Genomic DNA, 21,155 nt, shown 5'->3' with positions numbered 1-21,155 from the left:
AAGACTAAATTCTGCCATTATTGTGTCAAATATGGTTTTGATTTTCATAACTTTGAAAATATCAATCCGCAGTAAAATTTTTATGGAGGGTACTCTGTAGCTCATTTTTATAAAGAAAGTGTACACATTAGTGTTTTAGATCATCTCAGGAGTGTGTTCTTGAGATCCTATCCCAACATACTGCAAATTCTGGTTTGCTCCTGCTTCTCTGAACCTTGCCTTTGGGACTTCAGCTCAACAGTTGCTCTAACATGCAGACTTCTATAGCCAAACTTACCTGCAGGACCATTCAGCTCAGTTAAGATTCAACTGAGGATGTTTAGGATGTATTTAATTCATCATTTATGACGGGTTGTGTGTGTTTATAGTTCGCCTACTACACATGCCATCAGTTAGTGCATGCAACCTATAACTTTATCAGGGATTTGTCTTATACAATCACATGAGGACAGCTTTATGGGGAATGGTAAATGCGACGTAGTCCAATGAGAAATTTGTCCTTTTTGAAACATAAGGTAAAATGATTTTTAAGTCTCGATCACGTTTTCACACTGAGCTTATAGACTAGTACAGAGCAAATTTAATTTAACAACTAATTTAAAGTGATTATTCATATTGCAGAGTTTTGCTTATTGACATACATTAATGAGATCCTCACATTTTATTCATACATACATAGGAAAAATTACAATTGGGATATCTTTTAGTTTTATAACAGAGAATGCTAATGAAAGGACTCAGAAAGACTAGGATCACACACTTTATTAGTAGACTTAGAAGAAAGCAAGGATTAGTGGACTAGAATTGACTTCTCCATCTGAAAACTGTGCAATACACTGGCAGCAGAAATGTATAACATGATCATATCAAGAAGCATATTACCCTGCTGACAGAAGAAGGGACAGTTCCTTTCAGTGTCTTTTCAGACAGCTAGATAACAATATGTGAAGATAGCCCCTACATATATATATATATTTGCCCTAATATTGTTTTTGTTAATAAATAATGTATGAACATACTCTTAAAGAGAAGCCCATGCATTTCCACCCCATGAACTATATTTCAGGTTTCTACAAAAGCAGGAAGAGAAATTTATAGTTAAAAATGACTGTCAAGTCCCAGAATGCTCTGGAACTTTGATGGTTGAGACAGGCATTTGTCTAAGAAAGTGACAGAAATTTTACTTTCCTCAGCTCTAACTGCCCTGTGAAGATTTTCTAACAGAACTTAATTTTGTTAGCTATTGGTATCTGAAGCTTTATATTTACAAACTTGGGGCAGTATCTGCAATACAGAAACATCATTGTTAAACTGGAATTATTTGGCTTTGCTTAGGGAACTTCAAATAGAGCTGCCAACACACTCATCAATCCTGTAAATATTCAATTAAAATCACCATGGAACTTCTGCTATGGAAGGAGTTGTGAACATGCAAATGTAAGTTAAGGGGTAGCATAAATTATTCGAGTCCCCAGCTGGCAGCTACATGATGTACCAACAATGGCAGTCACTGACAGAGTTCTGCTGGAAAGGGAAGATGAATGGCAGATGCCTCATTGTAATTTCTTCTTATCAGCAGGGAGTGTAACAACAGACATTAATCCACTGGTCTATCACAGGTAATATGTCCAAGGAGCTACCACATTAAAGGCACAAGTGCAATTGCTGCCATTGTATATTTGTCCAAGCGGGCTCTTGAGGCAAGGGCAGGTCATAACACTTAAGAAGCCAGAAGAACCCAAATTTGTATCACTTTAATTGTTAACATATTTCACTTTTCTTATAAAAAAAAAAAAAAAAAAAGGAATGGAAGCATCATAAATCATGATGTCAAATCTCATTTATTTTCTGTTGTTTGCGAACAAGACTCAGGGCTTTTGAAGTCTGTGTATTATTTGTTTCATGGGGGAAAATGGTATTATAATAGCCCTAAGAACAGTTTACAGAGAAAATGCTGTTGGTTTTGGATATTTTTTTATTTTAATCCAAACCAGTTTCTCTGTGCCATGAAGGAATCTGTGTTTGGTTTAGGCAGAACCATCTTAGATACCACAGTTGCTTTAAATTGTGCAGCTCTTTGAGACAAAACAAAAAGTCTCTTGATAATTGATGACTGAATAAACAAAGAGGAAACTGGAGGCAGATGTTTGCTGGAAAGCTTTCTAAAATCCTAGAATGGGATGGGGGAAGAGTTTGATTTTGATTTTAATCAGAAGCACCACAATTCTCTTTTCACCCTAAACATTTCCTACTTGGCATTTTTCGTTCCTAATCCTCGTTTGGGGACAATGTTGCTGATGTTTAATTTTAAGTGAATTTTCAGTAGTAGACCTAGAAAGGTTTTAGGCTGGCAGCTGTGCAGCCTCAAGCCCTCCCTCTGCAAAACAGCATAAATCCCTCTGACACTGTCCTGCCAGAAATCATCTTCCTTGAAATGGAAAGATCATCTGCAGGAATTGCTAAACTACTAGCACCTTTATCCACCTGTTTTTTATATTCTTGCTGAAGCTGCCTCGAGAATAACAAGATGTGATGCAGGATCTCATATGATGGACATATTTAATCCCCTTGGTGGGAGCTACACCAGAAGTACAGGTTCACATAGGCAGGGCCCATCATTCAGTTCTGTCCTCCTTTTTGCTGTCACTCTGCCCACTTTTTTTTCCACTAAAAACTTGCCTGCTTTTGGTAGCAGGTGTACACCTAAGCTGGCTGGAAGAAGAATTTCTTCAGAAATGTTTGATTAAAATCATCTTCCTGAAATTTGATCTTAAAATTACATTTCAGATGAAAACTAGAGACCCAAATCCAATAGCTTTTAGTGAAATCCTTTGGCTGGTAACAAGCCTTAGATTCAGAAAAGTTGATGTGGTGTTTAAAAGGCAGAGTTGTCAAAGGTTTGCGTGCTTCAGTCTTTTATGTGGGAGGTGCATCACAGTGTGTCTCACTGAGTTACTCCAGCATATGACTGGAGTCCCTGGTGACAGCTCACAGCAGGTTCAGCTTGCCTGAGTAACCTCAGTCACAGAAGAAAATGGGATAAAGAGACAGACATGTTAGGGTTCACCTGAGGAATGCCTATAGCATCTGTGAATCCATTATTTACAGATGAAAATTGTAAATGAAACGAAATTTCATGATGAAATTTGGTTTGTGCAAGAAAATGAGCACCAAACCACTCTGACAAATAGAAAAAAAATCCCTGTGGAATTCAGGATTTTTTTAACAAAAATAATTTTTAGCCAACATTTCAGTTTCTACCGTGTTTCCTTATTGAGCTTGCTCACTTAGAGCTAACAAGTAAGATCTCTAGTGACCCAGCTTACCTGACAAAAAGGAAGATGAGTTGGATTAACACAGTGACATGGATGACTTAATGGGAAGGATGGAGCTGATGTAGTGCCTGTGTCAGCTGTAGATGTGCAGTTTGTGCTTTTGTGCAGTTTGTGAGTGTCCTGCTCACAGAGAAGCTGTCTGCTTGAAAAGATAAGAAATTCTGCCCTTAATGCCCTCTGCTCACTGATCCTGTGGCATCTCTTTTGAAAGAACAGTTATTATGGCACTGTAAAACAGGACTTCTTCAGTTTTAAAATAAATAAGTCAGGAGTTTTATCCTCTTTAATTGTTAGTGCAATGTGTAGCAACACATGGCTCTAAATTGGATTTAATTTGGCAAGGGATGAGAATGAAGGAGGGTTTTAGTCATCTTCCCTCTGTTTCAAGTTGGCCAATGCAACACCTGCTCCCACGTTCCAGGCTGTTCTCTCCCATGAGTGCTGGTGCACAAACACTTGCCAGTTACCCTTTGACTATGACAAAAACAAACAAACAAAGGAACTGTTTTTAATCAAGTTTCTGAAGCCAGACCACCAGAATGAATGAATCTTTCTTGGTAGAACAGCTCTTTGTCTATATTTTCTTTGTCATTATAAAGCTACCCTGAAGTGCTGGCTGGTGTGTAATGCAAGACTTTGTGGCAAGTTATTTGTAATTTTTCTGAGGCAAAGCATCACTGCAATTTGAGCCCGAGTCTGCCTCAGAAGTGCAAATGTCGATTCAAATGGGGAACTCAAATATGTATCCACGAAATAAAGCAGCAACAGTGGAACAGGGAAACTGCAGCTTCAGTCTTTTAAAGTTATTAAGTATTGAAATAGTCACTCCAGTTCCAGTGGGACTTTGAAAGCATCTGTATATAGCTTATCAGCCAGTTAGAAAAAGAATATGAACAAACTCATTGCAAACAGTCCCAATTCACTTGAGGACTCTTAGTCATTTCATTTGGCTCACAAGCACCTGAACCAATTTTTGACCATAGAGAGCTACTGTAAAGCAACTTTAAAATTAAAAAAAATCTTAAATAAAAAAGTCTGACTTTAAAAGCCAAAAATAAATCAAATTTTAAAATTACAGCTTAATCTGTTCCAGTTAAAATCACACACTACAGAAGAGGCACTCACCCCATAGAAGTCCTGTAATAAAATCCAAGGAGAAGACTATGAAGTTCAGACAAGATTTCCATTCTCCCTTATCCTAGGTGCATGTCATAACCATTACAGTAGAAACCCATTTCACTCTTGCACACACATACACAACAAACCTTGAATTCTTTATTGCATAGACAGGCTGTTCCTGCTCAGTACACTGCTGGAAGGTGTTCTGCCAGGAGCTACAATTTGTGCTCCCCCTGGCAGACAGTGAAATTTAACCTGCTCCCCCATTTTATGGATAACACTTATAAATGCTAAACTGATATATAAATTGCATGCTCAGTTTTATTTTTATATAAAGAAAAGCCATCTCTTTTCCTCTTGGTCCTACTTTGTAGTAGTCACTGCTAGAGCTTGTGATGAGCTGTACCTGGCAGGTACTGAGAGCAGCAACTGGAGTGAACCCAAGGGAACTCCAGAAGAAGTGTTTCTTTTCTGAGGGAAAAAAAATCTGGATGAAAATAGGATGGAAACATGAAAGCAGCAGCAGCTTCTGAGCTTTGCCTCAATCTGAGGCTCTTTTGAGTACACTCAAAATCTTTCCAGACACCAACTGGGTTTTAAAGTTAGAAAGCAAAGCAAGAAATTTGCAGCAGGCAGAGAGTTGAAGCATTTTCAATGTCAAACAAAAGTGAAATGGGAGTTTTCAGGGTCTTATCCTTGAATGTAAGCACAAAATCCTATTTGAAATTCCAAAATCCCAGTTCAGGAACATTTTTTGGATCTAGTCCATAACATCTTGATGACCTATACCATGTTTTCACATTCATTAAGAAAAAGAAACTGATATATCTCATCTGTAATATACATGCACAGCAGCTGTAGGCTGCTTCTAATCATCAACATTCTTTAATTATTAACAAAAGTCTTATTAGCTATGAGTCAAAAGCTTATTTTTTTCTGGCAAAGAGCTGGGAATATAATTTTTCTTTGGGACAATAGATGTTTCTAAAGCATTAACCCAAGATTCAAATAAGACATACATATTAAGTGTGAATCTCAGGTTAATTAGAGTATTATATAGCTAAATTTATAAATAAATAATATATATAAAACAGCCATTTCTATTAATGAATATCCCAAACAATTCAGTAATTAAGTTCATGCCTTCTTTTTCCAACTTATAATGACTCTTCTTACTCTAAGACAGTACAAGATGCTACTGTACAAACTACATCACCTTCTAATCTGTTCTTAGGAAGCATTTTATTGGTAACACTTTTTGTTCTAATAATGCTTTTCAGTCTTTGTTTCTTATGGGATCTAAGACTAGTCAGAAAGTGAATGCTTCTCTCTTTGTGGAGCATATGTGGAATGATCCCTGTATATAAAAGACTTTTTTTCCACAGTGCAAGATATTTCTGTCCTTGTAATTTGCAACCACTGCCCTAACAAGAACCTGGAATAAAATAAGTGCAAAGCATGAATATGACCTGAATATTTCCTATATGTATTTGCTGCTTTGTCTCTCACAGAAGAGATTTCCCTTGGATTCCCCAGCTATGTTACCACACACTACAAAGGAGGAAGTGCAATGAATGCAGTTGGCTTATTTCCCCCAGGAGTTCCCTCTGGTAGAGTATGTCAAAGTACTCCCAGCCGTCAGTCTGTCAGGTCTGCTCAGATGTTTTGGAAGACAGCGTGCTCTGAATGGGAATGTAACAATAGCAGGCTGATTTTTCAGCAGCCAGCACTGATAACTCTGATAAACAGTCTTCTTGAGGTAAGAAGTGACGCATATCAGAGGTTCCTGCCTTAGATGCCAAGGTTATTCGTCATGTAATTGGATATTGTTGGCAAAAACCATAATTAACCCAGACTTAGAGGCATAAGGCCATCTAGTTGATAACATGTGGTCAAAGATAATTGTTTGCTGCTGAACCCACTTTAATCTTTCCTTTTCATTTACTTTTAAGAGATGTGACCTAACCAGGCCTTACTTAAACAAAGCTACACTTACTGGCTTCATGGCTGTTGTTAAATTACAGACCTGATGCTCTTGGCATTTCATTTTATGGTGAGGTAAAAACTTAAGACTCTCCTAACGCAGAAGTCCAGGAAGTTATCAGTTGACAAAAGCAAGGAACACATAAGATACATCTCCCTGTGCCTGTGGGTGTCTAGTTCTAGCTCCAGCCAACAATGAGCAGCTGCAGTGAATACCCACCATCACCATCAAGTTCTCTCTAATGTTGTCTTATTTCATTCTACAAGGCAGCAAAAATTCCAACTGATGTAGTTGTGGAGTTCGTTGCTAATTTTGCCTGAATTTGCCTCTTTCAGCTCACCCTGGGCTGTCACGAGACCTAGGCAGTCTGCTGCTTCTGTCCTCACCAAACTTTGATCCCTGCTTCTGCTCTACAGCCGCCCAACCATCCACCCTCTCCAAAATCGTGCTGGTGCTGAGTCCCAAAGGTTCCCCTGGAGTTGTAGCGGAGGTTTTTATCTCAGGCCCGTTGACTGGCAGGAGATGGCAGGAGGAGGGCTGCAGCTATTCGCTCTCTGGTGGGCTATCTGCTACTTCCAGGAAGTCAAGGACTATCACATGGCAGGTTTTAGCTCCTGCCCCCAGGGAGAAAAACACATGGAAGCTTGCAAGGTTGTAACAAAGAAAGTAATTCCTGTGGCTCAGGCCGGCTGCAGATGCCAGCAGCCTTCTCCTTCTCATCTCCCACCACCAGAAAATAGATACACCTCCTCTCCTTCAATACTTTGCTCAATTGTGTGACGGGAATTCAGACTCCCGACCAGGCTCTCTCTCTTTCATATGCTAAAACTCACTTTTGTGTGTCTCTTTATAAACATCATCAAACCATCCACATGACCATTACAAAAGTACATCAGTACAAATCCTGGAAATCATACACACTACCTTTTAAGATAGATTTCTGTTTGAACAGCCTCTCAGTTACTAATTTGCTTTCTCATATTCCTAATGTGGCAGCCATACATTATACTTTCTTCCCTAAAGGCTGCACAAATAAATGAGACTTTGGCTTTTCTCCAGATATTTTCCCATTGTTAACAGGAATATCTGTTTTTAGACCCTTTCCCGTTTGTCCGTAAAGGTAGCCTTATCTTCTGGATTCATCAGTAACAGTTTGTTACTCATGTGGAACTCGGGCTCTTTGAGGCAGCCTTTCCTGTAATTACTGTTTCTGTCATTAACTGCCCCCTAAAACTTGGCCTATCTAAATGGGATTTTTTTTTATTTCCTCAGGCTTATATAGGGGAAAAAATAATTAAAATCTAGTGGAGTTATTTGGAGGTATTTCATTTAATTGTCTCATCATTATGGAATAGCTGTTAATATTTGTAACCTTTTTCCATCATAGGCTGAATATAGAAATAGTTAACCCTGGCTGAAGTTCTAGATTATTTTGGATGAGTGAAGTGAGGAAAAGTTTGTAAGAGACTGGTACTGAGCCAAAATATCAAGATTAATATATTTCTTAGGCTTGTTTAGTCATGTTTTATGCATAGATCAAACATACAAAATAAATTTACAAAAGAAATGATGGAACTTTATAATAAAGGAACTCCTGGTTCTGAAGTCTTTAACTATCTTCTCTCACTCTATCAAATTACTGCTTAAGAAGTTTCATACTGGAAAAGGAAAGAAAGCAGGAGACAATAAAGCACAGAAAGGTCTTGGCTGAAGAGTACAAATGGGCAATCTCAGCTCTAAAGAAGGAATTGTTATTGCACAACACTGAGGGCAGTAAATTCTCTTCACAGAGAATTGGCCAGGGGAGCAGTGTGCTTTCTCCTTACCTCTTTTTTACCTTTATATGTCCACAGTAAGAATGTTTATATCTGAGGTTTTGTGGCACTCAACAGAATGACACAGGCATTTTGACAGCTCTTTCCACCTCTCAAAATAAAGTGTGGCAATGTAAATACCTCCCATGAATCAAATAAGCTGTTTCTGTTGGCTAACTAGAAGGTACCCAAGGATGACTAGTTAAAGAGTTTTCTCCTCTGTGAGGAGGAATAATGATGAAGACTTTGAGAGGGCTCACATGTACGACAAATCAGACATCCAGTTTATGTCAGGTTTAAAAGCTGCCAGTTCTGATTCTAGAATAATTAAGGAAAGTTTAAAACACTTAATTGCAACTTGTGTAGAACCTTAATTTTTTAACAATAATTATAGGTAATGCAGCTGCAGGTGTAGAGACAGAATCTCACATTGTCTGATATTTATGGTTTTAATTCTAAATGTTCTAGAAATGCACATTTGGGAGTGGGAGTTTTGGCTTGCCTTGCTATGTCTGCATGCATGCCTACTCCAAATATATGGGCATTAGAGGGAATACACATGTTTTCTAGAAAATAGACCATGCTCATTGTGCAGTACTAAGCAAAAGCAAGGTACTACAATGTATGTGTAAAAGGCATTTTACACGGTATAATAGAGAAAAATCACTAAATTGGACATGCTCTGAGAATGCAGATAATATTCCATTATATGGGAGGAATTAGTCCAGCCAAGAAACTTGATACCACATATTTTAAAAGGCAATTTGGCTCTTTAAGGAATGATGAGACCTTTTCCTCAGCTGTATCTTTTCCATCAGCTATATCTTTTCCATCATAATTTAAAACCTGAGGCTATGATTTTATGATACCAACATGCAATATGTTAAAGAAATACACTTTCAGTGAAATGATACTTATTAATTAGTTCCTGAAAATCAAATAATTTTAGATGCTTCTATCTGGATTTTCTGGAATCAGGACGTCCAAATCAGCGGTCTCTTTGGAAACCAGCTTCTAGGTTTTTCAATCTATGGATGCATAATGAAAAGGGATTTCATACATTTAGATGCTTTTTAGCATAGTACAATTGGAGGAGTTTTATATACATTCTTAGCAAAATTTAACAAAAATAAAAAGCGTCCTCAGCAATGTGGAAAATGGCACACATGAAAGAAATGCAGAAAAATTGCTTACAGATATTTAGAATAATAACTTTCCAAAGTCTATGCTATTCTCATAAGCAAGACACTGTTACTTTCAGATGGGATGGGAAGATTTTCTTCCCACCGGAGGCCACGCACATCCAGAATGGAGAAATCACACACAGGAATTTCTGCCTCCCTTTCCTACTGCTTCACAGCTCTTCATCCAGTGTAGCTCATGTTGGAACACATTTAAGTGCTGGCTCCTCTCAGAGATGCACATCCCTTCACTGACTGTAGAGCAAATTGGCTCACCTCAACAGCAGTAGCACTTTTTTGGTATTTAGGTGAGAAGGCAAGCATTTGTTGCAGCTGATTTCAGAGCTGCAACATGCAGTGCTGGTGGCAGGGCAGGCAGAGAGATTTCTGAGCAGGTCTCACCTCCAAAGCCTCTCAGCCTCCAGCCAGGTCCACAGCTTTGCCCAGCTTGGGCCAGGCTGCGTGCGTGGGCTGTGCCCACCAGCTGCAGCCCTTCAGCTGATCCACCAGTCACAACAGGACTGAAACAAAAGATAAATTAGGTAAGCAGTCTTCTCTGTGCTAAATTAAGGGAAATGACTCCTCACAAGCCAGTTACTTTATCCCTGTGGCCTTCGTTGCTTGTGTCAGTGATAGATGATTCTTAGAATTAGTCTTTATCCCACTGCTCTGCCCAGAATTGGTCTTTATCCCACTTCTCTGACCAGCATATTTGTTTGGACACAACATTATTTTAAGTGTTTTGCTCATAATCTATTCAAGTTCCATAGACACAAACAGCATTTATATCTGACCCTTTTCAGTCCCTTCAGTCATGGGTGAACAGCAGAGCTTACAGCTATTCCTGTAGTTTGCAACTGTACCCCCACCTAATAGCCCAGGTGTTACTGGCAAGACAACAGAAATAATCAAACACAAATTATCAAATTACTTTGAGAAAAAACAAACAAACAAACAAACAAAAAAACCAACAAAAACCTTTTAAATATTATTCATAATAAAAGCAACTGAAGATGCAAGACACTTCTTGTCAATCATAATCACCCAACCAGAACTAGGCTGGACAATGAGACAACAATAACACTGCTTGAACATTGTGCCTGCTGAGGGCTTTGGTTGCAAGTGCTTCCCTGCCTCCCTGCACACACCTGGCACAGGGAAAGGCTTCTCACGTGTCCTTCACAGCGAGACGCTCAGGTTAGCTGGGGACACAGCACTCTGCAAGGTCATGCCAGGCTGCCAGTGCTATCTGGCATGACTCACAGACATTGCAAAGTGATGAACTCCTACTCCACTCCCTGGGAAAAACACCACCATATCTGAACCTGGCTAACAGTGTTACATTTCAACATGCATTTGTTATTGTGCTGTCTTGCCAATTGCACTTGTGCCCTGAGGGTGACTAGATAGCTATAAATCTTGATAGTCCAGATTCACAGGGCTACAGAAAGGTTTAGATTGGAACAGACCTTTTAGATCATCAAATCCAACTGTTAAACTGTATGTATACAACTATGTTTGAGACAGATTCTTCAAAATAGATACGTTTAGGAAGAGGTGTAAGGTCTTTGTTATTACAGTATACTAAAGGTTTATTATTCCTAACATTACTTTCTTCCTTTGAAAAAAGGTAACACTATTCCCATGTTATCCAAAGATAATAATTACATGTATACAGTGTGACAGATGCTACAAAAAACTTAGTTCTGGTTTCCTTATCAACTAGCACTATCCAGTGCAGCATGGTGCTTTTTCAACTTACATCCCTGAATTTCTTCATAGAGGAACCAGGAGGCAAGAGAAAAACAAGAAATAGGCTCTAGATTTCTCATCCCAGCTCTCAGTTGTCTGACACTGCCAACCATAGAAGGAGGAGTAACTCCAGAGTTTAGGCAGCTTAGATATAGCCAAAGTGATTCAAACTGATTTCTTCGTATCACACAGGCATTGCGACAGACCAGAGGGCTGAATTTGTATCTGCTCTGAAAAGAAGTAAATTGCTTTTTAAGAATGTTTTGATTACTCTTTTAATTACTTTTTAAGATCTTTTGGATACTCTTCAGGTGACTTCTGTAGAGATGGAAGACCATTACGAAAGCACAGCTTGTTTTCTTTTTTTTCCAATAAGGATTGTACATAGAACAAGAGAAGTGACAAAATGCCACCAATGCGGTGGAGCTCCTTAAATAATAATAGATACTATGAGAACTGCTGAAAACAAAATTGTTTTGATTATTGTGCTACTTTACAGATATTCACATAGTCATTACCATTACTCTTTTTTCAAGCTTCAGGAACTGAATTTGCAAAATCAACAATTTTCAAGCAATACTGCTGATACATTTAGTAGATAACAGGCAAACCTCAAAAGCTTTGGTGAGTGCATTTTATTTAAAAAAAAATCAAATTCTGAATGTTTCAGTTTATCTTAGTATCTTGGAATTTAGGCAGAAGACCTGAGATCAGAAATTTCTCATGAGATTTTATTCCCTGGAAGTGCCTTCTGCACCATTCTTATCCTACTTCTGATCTCAGCTGAAACTGGGGTGCACAGATGACTCCAATATTTATTTATTTCTAAAGCAATGGAACATTTTGGACATCAGAACAGAAAGAAGGAAAGTTTGGTTGTTTGGATGTCTGCCAAATTCTACTACACAACATTTAAACAGCAAATGTTACAATTTAGGACAGTTGGTCTGTCTCAAATGCTACTCCACTGTCCATTACCATAATTTAGAGTACAATTAGCTTACCCAAATATCAACACAAAGCTTGGCTGGTTAAATTGTGTAGCTGTTTTCCCATGGTTCCTCTTTGAGTCAAAGGGAAGACACAGGCTCTCTGATACCGTGATTCAGAGTAGAAGGCTAAGTAAACTAGTTAGCATTGTGAAAGCCTCCCTGTTTCTTACACTGACCTTTAAATTATAATTATGACCTGTCTTTATGACATCTAGCAAAATAAGGCTCCAGTAACACAGATGTCTGTTACCATGATATCTAATTCAAATGATTTTTACTCCCACATACACATGAACATATATTGGTTTTTAGTATTAAAGGAAAAAAAGCTATTAGGAAAGTTGTATTTGGCTCTATGGTGCAGTGAAACTACAAAAATAGCCTAAAATTGATGTACATGCTAAGTAAAACCACTATTTACCTTTAATATTTAAATATATAAACTATGAGCTTAGTATTTTTCATCTTATCTAGAAAACCATTGCTTGCTTAATAAATGTCTGCTACTTTTTTTTTTTTTTTTTTTTTTTTAATAAAAAACAAATAATTAGCTATACTGGATAGCCACCAGTCACTGAAAGTATAAAGAGTTACAGGTGTATATGAGCAGGGAGATGGTGGATGCCCCACCTCTGGAACCACTCAGGGCTGGCCTTTGAGCAACCTGATCTAGTTGAAGATGTCCCTCCTCATTGCAGGACCTTTGGACTAGATGACCCTAAGAGGTCCCTTCCAGTTCTAATTATTCTATGATTCTCTTTTACCATTAATTTTCTCCTGAATATCTCTTCCTTGTTTAACCTGACTTCCACAGGAAAAATTCTGCCAGTTCCTCTGTCACAATAGATTGGTCCCAGCCACAGGAGCACAGGAAAGGACATCAGCTGCAGAGCCACCAAGCTGGGGCTTTTACCACTACTGATTCAAAGATATTTGAGTGCTGCAGGGATGCTATCAGGTCTTCCTCTGCAAGACACAGCTCTTTACTCAAACCCATCCTCGTTCTTGCATTCACATTGAGCAATGCTTGCTCTGGTTCCACATACTTTCATTGACAAAATGTTCAATAAGACAGCTCCAGTAAGCTGATTTTTTTAATTATTTTTCCAGTGAACTGATACTGCCTTAGAAAAGGCAGTATTTTTTGGTTTTTTCTAAAAAAGAAATTATTAGCATTTTTTTTTTTATAAGGGAAAAGTTGCTTCTTGTTTCTCATTTTGTTAAAAAAACAACCAGCACCACATTCTGACCTTTTCTGGTAATTTTCCTACACTATTGTTTTGTTAATTTATTTAGGCTTTAATATTCTAACATGCTTATTCAAATGTTATTCAAATACCAGATTAAATGTTATTCAAATACCAGGTTATAGGATCTCTTATTGTATTGCAATTTTTTTGAGGTTATCTCAAGAGAATACTGACTACATGAAAGGGAAAAAATATTTTCTCAGAAGTCATTTCCTGGAAAAATTTAAATTCTGCTCAATGGATATTTGGTTTTAACTTCTAATTTTTAAAAAATGACATTTTTGTGAAACAAATTCTGCTTTCCATCTTGCTACTGCTAATATTACTACCATTATCCCAGGAATTGTATTCTGAACTAAGGAATCAGGATTTTTTAAATAATATAGTAATGAACCAGGAGCCAGTCCTAGATCAGCATATGCTTCTGTTTCTGATATGACTAGAAAAGGATGTTTATGTTCAGGTCAAAATGAGACTTAAATAATATTCCTATTGGACTTACTCAAGCACATGTTACAGCATAGTTGGAAATCTGATATTTAACCATTAAGAAACCAGCTGATGTAGATGGCAAATGTCAGCAAAGGAGAAGCAATTCATTTTCCAATTCATTGTCACAGGAAACTAGTGGTTTAATAGGGTAGTAGGCCAATTGATGCTGGCTTTTTTTTTCCACACAGTCAGAAAATTTGGTAAAAGTTACATCACTTCCTCGCATACTAGCCCTGCTAAATAGTTTCCTGTGCCAATGTTCCAATTGAAGTTGGAAATACTGAAGGATTCCTTTCCCTTTCTGAAAAGCCAGAGTTAGTGGTGGCTGAAATCGGTTTCATCTGGTATTACTTGAACATCTATATTATACTTTTAAAACAAAACAGCAACAACTGTGTAATGGGTTTCATTAAATGCATAAGAAGTTCCTGATAAAAATAACATAAACAATTTTACTTATTTAGTATATTCACAATATTCCAATTAAAAACAAGCAAAAAGATAGACTAAGCCATTTCTTTGACTTTTTTTTTTTTTAAAAAAAACTCTGATTCTGGGACACAGTAACAAGCACTATAACATCTCCACTATTCAGAGTGCTCAAGGGCTGTATGGACAGTGAATATAGAACTGGGGAGCAAAACTGTCCCTGGAATTTCAGTGCTCCCTAGAGCATCGAAATTGTCTTTCCTTGGCTGATGGAAACCCACAGCAATCTCCCTCAGTCAGCTTCTCTGAGTGTGATCAGAACTCTGCAGACTCCAATAAAAGGGTGACTCCTTGACAAGCCCATGCTCATACAGAGAAGACTGTGCCTGTCATTCCAAGGATCTGAGCTTGGATTCTGGATTAAGCATCTTCAGGTTGCAACTGGCAGACACTGATTGTGGGAGAAATCACTCTTCCATTTAGCCTTCATCCCACCCCAAGCTGGCTGAAAATGGTTTTGTTGTTTCTAGAGGATCTCTGTCAGTAGAAGGCAAACTAAAGAGTGTAACCCAAAAATCTTAAAATTGTGACATTAAGTAGGCCAGTGATGCCTTGTAGTTGATTTGGCACATGATACTGCAAACCTCAGAAAAATAGATTGACTATATTGCAAACCGCAGAAAAAAAGCACAAGGAAAAGTAGCTCTTAGTACCACAGGTGGCAAAAGGGAGACAGAACTTCTGACTGACAATCCCACCTGAAAACTTCTGTAATTGCATTGCTACTGATGGAAAGAGGTGTTTATGATGTCAGTACCATGACTGAAGCTCACATTTTGATATGTGGCTAAGGTCTGGGGAAAAATTTGCATATAGTACAGCATTTGCATTACCATTTTTAAAAATAACCTGAATACTTTCTTCTTTTACTAAGCATTTCTGGTTTTTAAATGTATCTTACTATGACTGCTTACAATATCTAAATGATTACTGCTATCATAAAAGCTGTGCAGAGCCTGGCAAAATGATGTGTGAATTGACTGGATTGGAAAAAATAATGGTAACAGGTATCTTATGAAACACTCAAAAACATTTATGGTTTTACACATTGTCAGGATATCTTGGAAAGCACAGCACAGCTGAAACTACGGTACTGAGAGTAACCTGCCCAAATACATCTGAGAGAAATAGGTGTTCCAGAAAGCCTTCCCTCCATCTGCTGATCTAGTGGAGAGAACTTTTCCTCCTAGGCTATCTGCTTAGAGATTTTTTCCTTCTGGAGCTTCATCAGTATGAATATATTTCAAGAAGAATCTGTAGTGAAGAAAAGAACCAACATGTGTTTGCATGATTATCAGTGGATTTTGAATGCATGGTATTAAATGCCAGGACAGGGGTGACAGCATATTTCCAAAGCTGCTCATCCCAGTGGAGCTACATTTACACAAATGCATTTGTAAGAAATGCAAAGAGCTTGATTACAGTAAATATGGCCTGATTTTGCAGTCATGAGAAACTAGGTCAGAGGGAGCTTAGTTTATCACTAGGATATTTGTGCATCATTGTTAGGCCTTTCCCACGACTTCCCAGCTGCATCTCCTGTCCGTCCCCACAGCAAACTGCACCCACTGCTGTCACGCAAGATGCAGAGAGGGAAATGAAGCTGTAGGACTTCTGTGAGAGGGCAAATAATGTCAGCTTTGGGAGAGGGACATCATCTGAATGCTGATGTGCAGGCAGCATAAAGGAGCACAAAGATACAACCTGAGCAGAAGTGGCACTCAAGTATCGTAGATATTTAGTCTGAAATACTTAGTGGCCTAGCTATTCAACATGACCAAAGTATCAACCTCATTTAGTCAGAGACAGTAGTGGGTCTGCAACCAGAATGGCATCAGGCAAAATGCAATCCAGTTGTATTATTTTACTCTTGTATCGCAAATAGGAATACATTTGGGAGAGATCTGCACCTATGCAATCTTAATGCTTGTTTTAAAGTCTAAATGGGATTATACAAAGAGCTAAATTCACCATTAATTATTAAAGTCAGAAAGATAAAGACTGAAGAGTAATAAGGAGTAGATACTCTGCAATATTAATATGTGCAAGCATCAAATACCTAACAAGTTAACAAAGTTAAGAAACTTATTAATTTTATTTTAAATAGTGCTTCTTTTCCTAGTCAAATATTAATCTCCATTTTAAAAGTGAAAAGGAAAAACTAAGTTATCAGATCTTATCTTATCTTAAATCAGATATCTGATTTACCAAAGAGGGAACAAGCGCTATTATTCATCTGTATTTATCCTTATATTTATGATCCTTTTATTTTTATGGTATTAAGCTTTCTTTGACAAAAAAATTAAACTAGATATCACTTAACGCAGATTTCTGAGCTACTCACTTCTATAATTTCAAAAGACAGAAAAAGACAAAGTCATAGCCACAAGTTTTTTCTGTGTACCCTAAGGGGCAAGGATACCACAGGCCATGCAGCCGCCCACGCCATCTCATTAAGGTAAGAGGTGACAGAAACATTTCAAATGTGAAGAAGAAACATTTCAAATGTGGCACGTCTCTCATCTTTCAAGCTGCTGCAATCATTTTTATATACATAGGTCCCAGCTGAGAAAATACTTATGCACATGCTCAGCTCTAAAAAGCAGCAGTGCCTTTGAATTCATTGAGACCATACAGTTACTTACTATCAGTTAAGTATTTAAGGCATAGGTGTCTATCACATGGTTAGTTCCTTTTTCTACTCAGCCTTTATTCACACATTCCCTAAAGGGAATCCTGTGGGAGGCAGAGGTTATTCTTCTCATAGTGTTGTTTCATAAAGATGTTTACTAGCATGTCCACCAGGTTATTATTTTCTACCTACATGATTTTCTACCAACATTTTCAAGCTGATGCAGTTTTCTTAACCTTCCACTCCATTAGCCTAGTCCATCATTAAATATCTGTTACAATGATCACTCTGTAAACTCAGGCAATGGGTTTTCTTAAAATCCCATGACTTTGCCTGGGAAATGGTAAATTTTGTTTGTGTGTAAGAATTAAGGGAGGGAATAAACTAACAGAGTCCATCAGATACATTATGCAACACAATGAAATATCATGCTGGCAATTCCTTTTTCAATTCCCTTTCAGCTTATCATTATTATTATTTTCCTATTGTGGTTTATTAAGGTGAAATTAGTCTATTCTCTGTTATTTGCTATTTCCTGTAAAGCCACATAGAATTTTTCTGTTTACTGTGAGAGATTGGAATAATCAGATTCAATATGCTGAACTTTTAATTTTTCCAAGTGAGCAAAGGAAATATTACACAACCTCACTGTTTCAAATTAGTTGTGGACTTCTGTTTATTTCTCTACTGCAAGCATTTTTTGCTTACTTAGTAGTACAAATTTTTAATCCTGAGAATTTATTCTCTCACTTGCACTAAGAATGAAAAAGGCATTTTCTCCCTGCCCTACAGAACTCAAGCAATCCTAATTCCTCCATTTCCAGAACCTGTTTCCAAGGAATTTAATTAGCTGATGAAAAAAACCAACAGTTTATGAACCCATAGAACACTACTGCCTGTCTTCAACATTTCCCAATAGGTGAGGCTCTCAAGGCATGATGCTGTGCAAAGCTCAGGCAATATTAATTAATTAATTAATTAATTAATTGTACCATTCTGTTAGCAGTTCAGCTCACTTCTCTTGACAGTGAGTTGGTAGTGGGCAAAAAAAAAAAAATCTACTGTGTACCTTTAGTATGCACCAAAGAAAAGTTAGTGAATTGTTGAGAATTCATAGTAAAAATATTAAAATAATTTCAGGATTGGGAAAAATGTTCTGAGATAGAATTTAGAGAATTTGATATGTCCACTTCAGAGCAAAGACATAGCAACTGTCAGCAAATAAATATAAAATTATTCATATTTAATGAAGTAATTGCAATGATAGCAATAACTAAGAGTAATTGTTCTTACTAGCAAGAATGACATAAAAAATAACAGACATCTGGAATGAGACAAATGTGGGGCAAAGAATAAGAAAATTATAGTATGATTTTTATAGTGATGAAAGAAACCTTTCAGGAGGTTATTATAAAAAATTCTGCATAACTATGCCTGCTTATGTTTCTTCTGTCATATTCTCCAACTTTCTTAGGCACTCTGTTTCCTTGTCCCTTTTAAAAGTTACTCACTTGCATTCTTATTTTCTCTGTTGCTCTGATTACACTGCCCTGAAAGTGTGCACCTTTTTTTATTTTATTTTTTTTTTAAACTTTCTGTGCAGGGATTGTGCCCCTGCACTTGCAATCTTCTCTTCTACATTAAACACACCCCCCTGAAGCCCCCTAAAGCTTGATTCTGCTGATGGTGGGATCTCCAGGTTCCGAGCCAAGGCAATGGCCTCACTTATTGTCTCTGCATGACTCTACAATCCCTGGCACAGAGACAAAGGCATACCTTTCATAAGCAACTACTGATTTAAAATTATTTCACTAGTAAGTGCCATTTAAAGACCAGGCTTTACACTTTCTAAAAATCAGTATCTGATAGTCTTTGAAACTGGACTCCACATTTGGACTTCCTAAGGTTTGTAAATCACTTAATAAATTGGGAGTATTTTTCCAAATTTTTTAATAATATACTGGAAAATCAGACTATATAAAATCTTTTTAGGTATCTGTTTGGGAATGTGAGTTCTGACACAATGCAGTGGAGTGGCTTAGCTGGAAGAATAGGACAAGTTTCCAAAAGCAATGGGTCTGCCACGCTAATAATTTATGAGCCATTTTTTGCAAGAACCAGCTATCAGATGGAAGTGGGAGGAATAATAGAATGTAACTTCTGCTTTACAATGGCCTGTTAATGCAGAAAGGCAGAGGCGCCTGTGCTGTAAGGAAGCTGTCAGCAAAGCTGCAGGCTGGAGGTCCCAGTATCGCTTACAGTACTGGCAAGGAGGAGACCACTGCTGGGGAATGGAGCTCGAGGACGGAAGCAAAAGGAAAAGGCTATGGGGGGGTTGAAGAGGAGAATCAAGGATCTTTCTTCACCATTCTTTTTTTACAGCTTTTGTATGTCTGGACTGATTTGTTGTGGGAGAGCTGCTGGAGACAGTATATTTGGCACAAGACAGAGTAGCTCAAAGCCAAAAGGATGGTGCTATTGCCAGTTTAAACTATGGCTTTTCTTCCTTTTTTTTTTTTTTTTTTTTTTTCTTCTTTCCCCCCCTCCCTCCTTTTCCTTTGAAGGAAGGAAAAGAAAAAGGGGAAGAAAGGGATTTGCAATGAAAACCAGAGCAGTGGGTTAACAAGAACCCTGCAGGCTTCAGTAGACTGGAAAGATACACGAGGCACTTCCTCTACCATCTGGCATGCAATTCCGCTGCTGCTGCTCTTAGTACATAACTTCAGAGTGAATAAGCAAAGAAGTAAAACTTTTTAAGAGACATCAACTATGAAACACCAGCTATTAATCTGTCAGCTTACTCTCTTCCCTTTTCTCTCAGTAATTCCTTTCCTCAAGTCTTTTCCAGTTCTCATGTCTACCTGTGAAAATATGCACTGCCTTGTCATGTTTTCAGATGACTCCATTTGCCTTTTTTTGGCATTGCTTCTCAAAATGAATGAGGGACAGAGCTAATACATTTATATTTCTCTTGTAATCACTTAAGCTTCTTTAACTCAGAGTCAGAGAGAAACGCATTTGGTAGAAATAAAGCCATTCACCTCTGCTGAAATATTTCCTTCAAATATGGCTGGAAGTGGGAATGCAAAAGAGAAATATTAGGTGAGCCAAGCTTGCTGAAGAACTGTTTAAAATGCAGTTACAAATGGCTGGGCACATTGCTGTGTAGCATGTTTTATTTTTAATGGATCTTCTTAAATTAAAAGCACAATGTTGAGGTCACATCTTCAAGTTGGGTAAATCATCATGGCACAGGCAAAGTCAGAGAAACAAAGAACTTGCAAAATCTGAGCATTTGATCAATTTAGAAATCTCTGAGAGTGATGCTACAGCTGATTTTTGGTGATAGAAATCCTGATATTCAAGTATAGTTCTTCCAGGCTGTCCTGTGAGCAGCCCTTATGTGCTTCCATTCTTATAATGAAAAAGACTAAAAAGAAAGTCAGTTACAGCAAAATCTTGGATGAATTCAGGATAAGTAATCACTGAAGTACAACTGTGAAGCATAAGTTTATTAAGAATAAGATGAATTAATTTACAGACATACCCATTAATGCCAAGCAACAATTTTAATATATTTCTTTTTTCATCCACTACTGCTGGTCCTTAAACTGGTCAGAAACCAGAAAGAAAAAAAAAACCAACCAAAACAAAAAAACTCCTGGCTACTTAAAACAGTTGTTTTCATTTGAAAAAGTACATACATTTCATTAGGTTTATTACATAGCTTCTTGGAATACTGGATACTTGGATACTGTAACAACAGATGTGTATTTCAGTTTGTTTTTTGACTAGCCTCCTTTGCACCTGTAGAACTGTAAGTGAAAACAAATACAACAATTAATCCCAATCCTACCCATAAGACAGGTACTTTACCCAAGTGACCCAACTACAAATGCTACAAAACCTTCCACAGTGTTAAGGACAGAAGAAGGTAGTGTCGATTATGAAATCTCAGAAGTTTATTGCTGCTATCAAGAGGGCTGGTGGCTAAGTTCTGTTGAACACTTAAATATTCAGATATTCATCTAAAAATTAGTCTGGACATCTGTGATTATATTGCCTTCCACAATGTCTGCATCTTTTATCACAGAATCATTATGGTTGGGAAAGAT

General features: G+C 37.6%; 1 protein-coding gene across 2 annotated transcripts in view; it reads left to right on the top strand.

Annotated features, from left to right (window-relative positions):
• Positions 1-21,155, top strand: part of PDE7B (phosphodiesterase 7B) — a 168,943-nt gene that overhangs the window by 64,859 nt on the left and 82,929 nt on the right. The gene's annotated exons all lie outside the window — the stretch shown is intronic.

Source organism: Oenanthe melanoleuca, chromosome 3 (assembly GCF_029582105.1).
Source record: "Oenanthe melanoleuca isolate GR-GAL-2019-014 chromosome 3, OMel1.0, whole genome shotgun sequence".
In the NCBI taxonomy this organism is placed as follows: domain Eukaryota; kingdom Metazoa; phylum Chordata; class Aves; order Passeriformes; family Muscicapidae; genus Oenanthe; species Oenanthe melanoleuca.
Note: the sequence above shows the minus strand (reverse complement) of the source record. Positions and strands in the feature narration are given on the sequence as shown.